The following is a 7,500-nucleotide window of genomic DNA, read 5'->3' as shown; positions in this document are numbered from 1 at the left end:
CAAGTCTTTGACATCTTCATCTCTCTGACTCTGCAACAGCTAAACGACAACAAAATATCATGTTAATTATGTGAAGTGAAGAGTTTACTCCAGTTTGCCCACAATCTGGTCTATCTTTGCAAGTTACAAAAGGTCACATCAGTTACAATTATAATTTTTAAACACATTTGCAAGCTTTTTTCCATTCTTGAAAAGCAGTGCCTTCAGAATTGCTAGCACTACTGTGAGCCACACTAACTGGAAATTCATCTGGAGTGTCATATGCTGGTGGGGTATCCATTTGCCCCAAAAATGAAAATTTGTGGGCATTTTCTGCACATAAATCCGCATGAGCTACTATTTCATGCGCAAGAAGTGGCCATAGCAAGTAGGACATTCTGTTTTTTGCCCATTTCTGGTAACCAGGTCTTCTTTTTGAGTACTAGTCCTGGTCCTTAAACCCGGTAGACCCTGTTCCCTGGAACTAGATCCACAGCTGGATGAGGGGGAATCCTGACAGGCATAAGTCAGAGGTTCTGGAGTCTCAAACACTGATTGGTCAAATATGCTGTCATTGTCTCAAGGTATATCGATCAGATCATCCTTGCTAGGCTTTTTCTGCCTCTGCTCTATCATGTTATCCCCTGCCCTGCTGTCTATTTCTTTGCAAATGAACAGATCAACCCTCGAGTATTGTTTTGCCAGTTCTTGTTTGTATTTAGCCACAGTGAAATTTTCGTCACTGCCTGGTACTTTAACAACCGCTTTCTGATCTGGATACAATAAAATGTAGTCCTCAACTCCAAAGAAAAATTGGTCATGATCAGAGTGTTTTTTTAACGGCAGCCCGGCATACTTCCACAGCTCCAAAATCTTTACTCACTTTCAACGGCACTTTGCTTCCTCTTACTATAGTAGTATAGGCAACTGTCTTTCTTCGTTTTCACCGATTAAACCAACGTTCATTACTACTCTATTGTCAATACTTCTTTTGGAGGTGTATTTCGTGTTGTTGGCTTTTCTTTTGAGGCCTTTGTTTGCTTTGCTGAATCCTCTACGTTCCTCCTCTTTGGAGGCCAGGAATTCGGACAGTGATACTGCTGAGCTGACGAATCGAAGAAGACGAAGCATGATCCTCTTCTTGTGTACTTCCTCTTCCACTAACTGATGTCTGTGGAACCTTTGCGCCGCATTTGAAACAAAATTTGTCTCCAGAGTTCACGTTAATACCACAAGATACACAATACGCTGTCATTATACTGTAGGTAGATCTTGATTTAATGGCGCCACACAACTCGCGAACGTGTGGCGCTGGCTGACTGCTGTCACAAGTATCACGTGACAAAAATTATTTGCGACTTCGAAAATATTCTTTTTGTATTTCAAAAAGATTTTTGTATTGCAAACTATTTTCGCATTTGAGAACAAGTTATTTGTGGATCCAATAATCTTAATAGGATTTGTAAAAGTATTTCAGATTTGGAAAACCGTTCAAGACTGATTTGTCAATAAAATTGTGATTTCCAATTATTTTTTGTATTTGACAAAGATTTGGTGATTGTCCCTTATCGGCTTCCGTACATCATTTTGTCGTCACGTCAACATGATATTACAAATATCTTTATTTGAAAATTATTAGGTACAAAATGGTGAAGACTCACAATTGCCTGCTGGAAATAGAAAACAAGACAATGTTTCATATGACGTATGTAAGAGACTGGTATGACAGTGGGCGAGTGGCTGACGGGTTCGTATGGACTGATGTTGCCGCAGATGATCATTTAATAGTCAATAATTGGGAAAGAGATAATTTCCTCGAAGGATGTTCTGGTTACGTGACTTATCAGATAGCAGGCACTGAGTTCTCAATCGCCTTCTCCAATCCATCCATTGGAAGAAATAAACTCGGTGTGGGTCTTGATGGAGGAAGAACTTGGGAGAACATGTCCTACCACAATTATCAGCCATTCGTCAACGATGTTGATTTAGGCCGTGGGGTAATATTAGTGTGTAACTGTCAGTGCACCGGTGGAGAGGTAAACAAATGCTTAGTTGAGGTGAGCTCCCCCCAATGGAGTGCAAGCACGTGCACTACGCCCTCTCTGCTGGTGGCACCAGTCCGGCAAGGATTTTTTAGTTAGGTGCTATACATAATCTGGAACTTCTCTTGTCTTTAGTAATCTTTTTATCGGTCAACGGTATGGTACGGGACGAGCGAAGATAGTCGTAAACTACTACTGATACATAACTTTGCTGCCCGTATGTTAACGGATACTAGAAAATTTGGTCATAATTCACCTATATTGGATGAACTTGGACGGCTCATCATTAAACATGTTCTGAAATTGCGTGATGTAACTATGATTTACAAATGGATTAACCTTCAAGCTCCAACCTATTTACTAAGCGCTTATCTTTTCACACGTTGTGATATATATAAATCTTATTCGATGAATTAACATATAATACGCGCGGATATTTTGCGAGTTGCGTAGTATTTTTCCGAGCCCCGCAGGGGTAAGGAAAAATACGACCATGGAATAAGAGATTTATTATTCCACTAAAAAATAGGTGTTATCTTGCTTTAATTTTATTTGAGAAGAGTGTACTTCATGGCGCATGCAAACGATGTAAACAGCACAAAGAGCCAGCCAAAGATCTTTATTTGATTGAATAAACAAAATGACGAGTGACAAGCGATGACGAGCTAAATTCTCAGGCTTTGAATCGTGTTGAAAACAATTTTTTTTATTGAAAAACTCCCGTTCCGTCCGTATTTGCTCAAGTGCAAACCGGTCAAACCGGGACACTACAGTGTATTACCGTCTCATTTTGCCCGTTCTCTTGACCAAATATGATAAAATGGCGTCATAGTGGAATAATAAAACGCTATACATAATGCAACGCTGGACACAAAGACCAACTCAACTTAGTTTGCTTACAATCCGGGTCAAAAGACTTCGGGACACTTGTTAAATTTTGGGCGAAAAGTAGAGAATTTACTGTACATGCTTCCATCGTTATATGAGCAACGTGTGTTCTTTTGCTGCCTTTTTCGCGCCCTCCTTCCCCCCAGAAAATAGGGAATTTAAGATCTACGACGGCGAAGGCCGACGAAAACGTCACCTCAAAATATAACTTGGCTCTATCGTAAGTCTTTCGCGATTATTCAGTCGCGTTCGCGCCCTACAATATGGGCGAAGTATCCTAAAAATAAATTGGCACGAGCGGTTTCAAAGTTAAAGTAGAGAATGAAAGATTCTCTGTTGCATGCTTACGTTGTCATCAAAACCTCAAATTTGGTGATTTCACGTCGTCCTTATGCAGAGTACCGTAAGTATCCGTCCTAAAATCCGTGCTGCACGTGCAGCACGATTATTTATGCTCTTTTAACCAATGATATTACTGTTTTGTGGCGATGTCGTAGTCGTAGCCGTCGCCGTTTCTTAAATTCCCTAATAGGGAGTTTAAGAAACCACGGCGGCTACGGTGACGAAAACATCACTTCAAACTATTAGTTTCTGTTATCCTAAGTGTTTCACGATGCTTCCACCTTGTTTATGAGCGAAGTATGCCATAACCAGATTGGTACGTACGGATTTGAAGCAAAGAGAGAGAAGGGAAGATTCATTGTTGTTTGTACACGTTGTCGTCAAAACCCGAAAATTTGTCCTTTTACGTTGTTGTTTTGACGAGTTCGGGAGAGAAATGTACAAAAAAGTGCCGCACGTGCAGCACGATCAGTCTTTCCTGTTTTAACCAATAATATTGCTGCTTTTTGGCGTTGTCGTTGCCGTAGCCGTTGTCGTTTCTTAAACTCCTTATGCCAGCGATCAATGAACGGATCTTGATTTTGGAGACCGTGAAAAATCAACTTTGTAACGGGGGGAGGGGGGAAAAGTGGAACTGTCCCAACAATTTTGCCCAGGATTGTAGGTGTCTGTTCATGATCAGCAGGACAACGCGGATTCTATTACATATTGGTAAAATAATTAGGATAGTACGCGCACTCTCATTAGGGAGTTTACGCAAATCACTACGGCTGGTGCTACTAGCTACAACGGCTTCCGTGACTGAAAAGGCCTGGGGAGCGTACGTCTCGGTGGTCTGCTAAATTTTAAGTTGACAAAGCAAAATACACAGAAACATGGGTTAAGGAGTTTAAAGTCTCTTTTATTTAGTTTCTCACAGCCAAATGGCTTCGCTCAAAGGACGATGGTCGTTGTTCGCCTTGCTAGGAAGAACATATTATTTCTGAGCAAAAGCAATACCATACACTTTGTACAATAACAACAATTTGGTGGATGAAATATAAAATTTCAGAGACAAACATCTCAAAGAATATCGAGTGAAGAACACAAATATATCAATACTCAAAGAAGCAAAGTAGCATCGTATAGTATCCAGATATAAAACATCTTCACTAAATCCTCAAAGCAAACTTAACCGAAGAAAAGCAACCTCGTGCTGAACACGAATGAATCACTTGATTCACTTCGCCATTCCAACATCTTTGCCAAAACTTATCGTAAATTCATGATAAGGATTTACAAGCCTACTAGAGGCAACCTTGACACAATCTTTGACTTAAATTTACTTTAAAGGATATAGTATCCAATGGAATTCTTAAAATGCCGAGATGTCCGTTGAAAAGACGACGTAGTAGCCACTACGGCAAAACATCCCGACTTACGTAGTCAGATGTCACGCTATGGCTGGATGCAACCGGCCTACATGCGCAATGACCCTTTTTGGGGAAAATTTACTTCCGGCAGCCGTATTAGCGCCAGCCGTAGCGATTTGCTTAAAGTCCCTATTGGTTAACAGCTGTGTTTAGATGAGAGTATGGAAACACGGCTCTGACATTACACGAATCACGAATTTTGATTGGTTATTTATTGTCAGACGCGCGTTTTGATTGGTTTGGAAACATGAGCGTGTGTCAAGAAAATCTGTTTCAATCAAGAAGTAAAAAAACAGCAGTTTCCTTCATTTGTTTAATTATCTTTGAGAAAGATTTTATAAAAGCAATAGAGGACTTTTTTCCGTGTTTCCATAACCTCATCTAAACACTCGGGAGAGTTTAGAGAATTCGAGAAAGAAAGGGCAGGAAAACGTCCTCTATTGCTTAAAGAGCATTTGAAACGTGGAATAATCTCTCTCAGGGCTGTTGCTACGTGGAACTACCACTCAGTTTCGCAGTTCAAGAAGAGCACGAAAAGGGAAATGTGGTGAAAAAATCGTGGAGATTAGTTGAATTTGTAAATGATTTATAGATACAATTGCTGATTTAAATTTGCACATGTCATTTTTTTATAAAAGGAATGTAACTAGTTACACAACATCTCACGACGTTTTCCTGTACTCTGCGTAAATTAAAAGCCTTTCGGAAGAATTAGTATATTCTATTTCCAAAGTATTTTGTAATAAATCTGGAAAATTTTGTGTCGCCCGATGTTAGGAGGGCCAGCGGTCTAATTTTGACGCAGAAAACAATAGACTCAGTGCTGAACAATGAAGTGACGGACATCTTGCGAATGCGTAGAAAAAAAGTGATAATCGTGCCTGGTGGTGGTAGCTCTGGACGCCGACTTCCAGAGAGCTGTACTTTGACGATGATCTCCGGAGGTCGCTTTCAGCCTGAACATACGCACAAAAAGTGGGAAATTGAGTTTCGTGGGGATTCACGAGCTGACACAAGAGAAATAAGCCTTTTAACATGCATAGCACACAACTCATTCGTAGCCTGTTCTAGACTCCCAGATAGTCTGGAAAGAGAAAAAACTGCGTTCGAAAAACGAGTGGGGCCTTGGGTTGAGGCGAGGCAGGGGAGCCTGTAAGCATCTCTTTTATTCTTCATTCAGGTGTACCAGCTCCTGGTATACTCTCTGATTGGTCAAATTTGACAGTTTACATCAATACGCCTTCAACAAGCCTTGATCCCTGAGCTAAGTAAACGGAACTGCTGGCTGAAAGCCAACAAGCTTTAATACTCGGTTAAATGTTGCCAAAACTGAACTTATGATAATTGAGTCAAGGCAGAGATTATCTGTCCAAAATGAACACATTGTAATAAGAATTGACGATCGAATCATCAAGCAGGTTGAACATACCAAATCTTTGGGCGTTACCATAGATGCTCAACTTACTTGGTGCAAACACGTTGAAGAAATATGCAAGGAAGTATCCTCAGCTATAGGTGCCCTCAAAGATGTGTTTTCAATGCTTCCAACCGGTTTCGGTAAAAGAATAATTTTCAGTTATTTCCGCGCGTTGTGAAAGCGCTTCAATGTTGTGAAGGAATATCCACAATAATCGTTGTCTCTCCTTTGGTTTCGATCATGGGGGATCAAGTTGAAGAGTTAAAAAACTAGGATTCTTGGCTGCAGCCACAGAAATCGAAGAAAGAAACCTCAGAATATCTGTGATCTTTTCACCTGTTCATCCGATGTTCATTCATATAACACTAGATTTTCTGAGGTTGGTAACTTATATGTTAATAAATCACGACTGAGTATTCGACTTAATTCGCTTTCCATTTTCGGAGCTAAGCTATGGAATTGCCTGAAGCCTGACTTGCGCAAACTTAGGAAAAAACCTCTTAAAAACAAAATTCGCTAATTTTTACTTGCGGTGATTGCATGGTGATGACGATAATTATGTTGAGGTCTCAAGGTTAATCTTAATAATTGCGAGTTATCATTAATCACATCCTAGCTGTTATTATTACTTCCTTATGTTTCATGTCTTCTTATAGGTTCTTACTCTATGTAAATGCTAGCTATCTGTGAATGTATGTGTGTACACCTATTTATTTTATTTTTATTTTATTTTATTTTTTTACCTGTCTTACCATTAGTCTAATTTGCTAAATGTGATTGTATGTTACACAGCCAGCCTCGATTAGCTTTGCTATATGCGGGCTGTTTATTTCTTCAATTTTTTTAAATTTAAACATTGAAATAAAATGATGATGATGATGATGATGATGATGTGTGAAAGTGTCTTCGGGTTTTAGATAAAAAGGTAAATGAAACATAGGTACCAAAAACTGTGTTCAGCCACCTTAAAACACAAACATTAATGATTCCATGACAGACAATAATTATGAAATATCGTGTATTTGAACTTTGGGTAAGTTGAGACGATTGATGTTAGAGAGATGATCCCAGTGATTATCATTCAGATGGCTTGAGAGCACCGTGCAGCGCATGCGCACTCGCTCCGTTCAAAGCTGATTTTTTTTCCCCTCAGGCTTCTTTCGCAACTGAATAAAGTTGTTCATTTCACTGCCAGCCGCGATTTCTCCAAAATCAATCATTACGTGATTCCTGTTTTCACGACGACTACTTTTAAAATTGTTCCTGCGAGGTGTAGAACTAATCGTAAAAAAGAAACTCGGAAAAACGACACTTACACTTGTTAGGAGCTGGTAAACTGAATTGGCTGCTTGAAGCGAAGAGTGTTACAAAATACATTCGGACTGCACGAAGCGAAACTTCTAGATCTGCTCTCAAAGCG

At 39.8% G+C, this 7,500-nt stretch overlaps 1 long non-coding RNA gene and 1 pseudogene across 1 annotated transcript in view; one reads left to right on the top strand and one right to left on the bottom strand.

Moving 5' to 3' along the window:
- The window catches only part of LOC137994157 (uncharacterized), a 1,374-nt pseudogene extending 1,094 nt beyond the window's left edge, over positions 1 to 280 (bottom strand).
- Positions 1 to 6,815, top strand: part of LOC137997087 (uncharacterized) — a 25,157-nt gene extending 18,342 nt beyond the window's left edge. The window contains exon 3 of the long non-coding RNA XR_011122408.1: positions 1,619 to 6,815. This is a non-coding gene — a long non-coding RNA (uncharacterized lncRNA). The remainder of the gene's footprint in view (positions 1 to 1,618) is intronic.
- Positions 6,816 to 7,500: the final 685 nt, after the last annotated feature.

This window comes from Montipora foliosa, chromosome 3 (genome assembly GCF_036669935.1).
Source record: "Montipora foliosa isolate CH-2021 chromosome 3, ASM3666993v2, whole genome shotgun sequence".
In the NCBI taxonomy this organism is placed as follows: domain Eukaryota; kingdom Metazoa; phylum Cnidaria; class Anthozoa; order Scleractinia; family Acroporidae; genus Montipora; species Montipora foliosa.
This window is presented reverse-complemented; position numbering and strand designations above follow the sequence as displayed.